This window comes from Rhynchophorus ferrugineus, unplaced genomic scaffold, assembly GCF_030347505.1.
Source record: "Rhynchophorus ferrugineus isolate W39M unplaced genomic scaffold, kcgeb_rfMv2 rfM10, whole genome shotgun sequence".
In the NCBI taxonomy this organism is placed as follows: Eukaryota; Metazoa; Arthropoda; class Insecta; order Coleoptera; family Curculionidae; genus Rhynchophorus; species Rhynchophorus ferrugineus.
Window position 1 is genome coordinate 6213752 of NW_027472589.1, and position 3044 is coordinate 6216795.

The window sequence follows — 3044 nt, forward strand, 5'->3', positions numbered from 1 at the left end:
TTTGTTTCCTTGCTAATGTCTCTAATAGCAAGTATCGCAGTGGCATCAGCAAATGTAGCCATTGTAACAGAGTAGATAAAGAACAGAACCTAAAACTCTTTCTGTAACATCTGTTTTTCTTTCGTTCATTATTTGAAGCAGCTTCTTCCAGTTTAACTCCTGGCTGAGATATGGTTCTTGAAAGGTTCAATATATTATTTCGATAAAATTTTATGTAGTTTATATGAGTCCCTTACGTTAGATTTTATCGAAGGCTTAAGCTACATCCCAGAATATAGCTGAGTAAAGCTTTTCTGTTCGTAGGCATTTCCAATAATATCTGTGATTCTAAGTACTTTGTCGATTGTTGAATATTTGCTCATAAAATATTAGATATGTTTAGTATAATCTTAATTTACAAATTAGTTTATTATTATTGTTCAATTACACTTATATAACAACTTATATAAGATCGTGTGGTTTGGTTCCCTTCCTGATCGTTATTCAGTAGCTGTATTGCTCTCAGTTGCTGTTGCTTTCAGTGAGAAACAGATATTAGTTTTTCTTTCGTTCATTATTTGAATAAGCTTCTTCTAGTTTAAGTTCTGGTTAAGATATGGTTCTTTAAGAGTTCCACATATTATTTCGATAAAATACTATGTAGTTTATATATGAGTCCCTCATGCTAGAGTTTATCGAAGGCATACTCTACATCCCAGAATATAGCTAAGCAAACGTTTTCTGTTCGTAGGCATTTCCATAATCTCAATTTACAAATTAATTTATTATTATTGTTCAATTACACTTATCAAATTACACTTGTTCAAAACAACTTATCGTGTGAGATCTTATAAGATCGTGTGGTTTGGTTCCCTTCCTGAGCGTTTTTCAGTAGCTGTATTGCTTTCTGTTGCTGTGTTTCAGGTGCCTTATTTCATGTTTTAAGAAGAAATCTTGGATAACGTCCGAGTTGTGCATTTGGAGGTTATCTGCAGTTTTTGGTGATAAAGTAACAATAAGTTTTGATATTTCAATCTGTCTAAAGTGATGTAAATGGGGTGTTATTTGTGGAAAATGAGGAATATTGTAAAAGAACGATTTGTGGAAGTATATATAACAAATCTGTAGTTAGCAACGCAACATATAATGCTGCATTCAACAGGTATGGGCCTATAGGGTCTCTGAATCATATTAGATGATGAGGAATTGACTCAAAGTACTTCAAAAACTGACATAACCGCATATATGTTGTACACGTCCCTTTTTCTAGCTATTTATATAGTTTCCGGTTGACTTCATTTAGTTTATGGTACTCTGATGGAGTTTTGTTTAGATACCAGATATAACCGATCGATTTATTTTAAATCTAAACCGCAAAGGTGGCCATAACGGAGTGATTATCGAAAAAAAACGGTCTACCGATCGTGTTGGGGATTGTTGTTTCATGACTAAACCGGACAATCGAGCATGTTGTACGCTGAGATTCAAAGATTCGAAAGTGTCTAAATAATTAATTTGGTCAGGGTTGGTATGTCACCAATCAAAGACAGGCCGGCGGAGACATGAAAGGCAGAGACCGAGAAAAAGAAAACAATTCACGTTTTACATGTCGAAAACGGTGCAAAAATCGCGCGAATACCACCAAACAAGAGCAAAGAAACAAACCGGAATAATTCCGAAAATTTAACCTTAAGAGCCGATTAATTTTCCGGTTCATTTGACGCCTGACAGATTAGTTTTTTTTTTCGGCATTTTAATTACGAAAATAAAATCCTATTATCCGCGGGCGGGTAAAAAATCGCCGTGGAACTGCATTTTTTCGTCAGGCGAGCGATTAAAACAATAACGTTTTCGGCGAAGCGTCGAACTGGAGTAATTCGTTGCTTTTGCTGTCATTTTCATAGTGAATCGAAAGTGGTTTTTGTGGTTGCCTGAATTTATCAGTTTATGAATCTCGATGCAAAATAGATTCGTAAAAATTCTCAACATCACTTTTTTACCAAAGAAATTTCATGAAGTTTATTATATTTAAGTTAAAAGGTTCATATGTTCATTTTCTTGATAACATCTTTATCAGATATGCTTAGTACAATCTTAATTATAAATTATTTTATTACTACATTTTGTCCAGCAGTTGTATTGCTTCCACGTTAGTATGATCTTCTTTCGTGTTTCAAGGCGAAATCTTGGATAACTTCTCAAATCCATTTAATATCCAGGTCATCGTGTAGAGCTTCGCTGTTTACGTAGCGATCGGCCTTGGTAATTAATCGAATAATTTTTGTTTTGGCAGCGTTGGATGACTAGTTGATTTGAACTTTTAGTGCAACCCCATATTTGCATCCCACAGGTCCAAATGGGCTTTATGATTGACTGATAAATAGGTCTCTTTGATTTTGGTTCAAGATGAAAATATCTTGCGACTAACCGTTATTGTTGGTTCTAATGTGCTTTGATTTGTGTCTAATATGATGATTCCAATTTAATCTACCGTCAAGATAGATGCTGGGGTATTTAGTTGATACTGCATGACGAATTGGGACTCCATTGAGTGATATAATTTGGTTTTTATTATTTTGCCGCAATGCAAAATTAACATGAACCGATTTGGAGTTATTAAGTTGAATTTTTATTGTTTCAGTCTTTAGTCCATTTGTAAATTTTGTTAACTGCCACTTTTCCTACTGCCTCAGGCAGAGATATTTCGAATGCCATAATAATTGTGTCGTCAATAAAGGTTCCAGGTAGTTTTCTAGTAGAGTAGCAACTGCCTTTCTTATGGCGTAATCTTGATTTTAATAAAGAAAATACCTTTCTGCAATTCTTTGTTTAATTTTTCTTTTGTTTCTTTTTTCTTCCATTTCTATTTATAAATTAGAGTGCCTACTAAATGAACGTACGCCTATCACTGTTTTCATAAATGCCAGGTTTCTTCATTATTTTTGTTTATCCTTAGTTTACGTATCTTAATTTGTTGAAACTCTTCCTGCTATTTCTATGTTTAGTCTTCAGCCTTCAAATATTTCATTTCTATTTCTCCTAGCGAATCCTCTCCTCTCCCATTT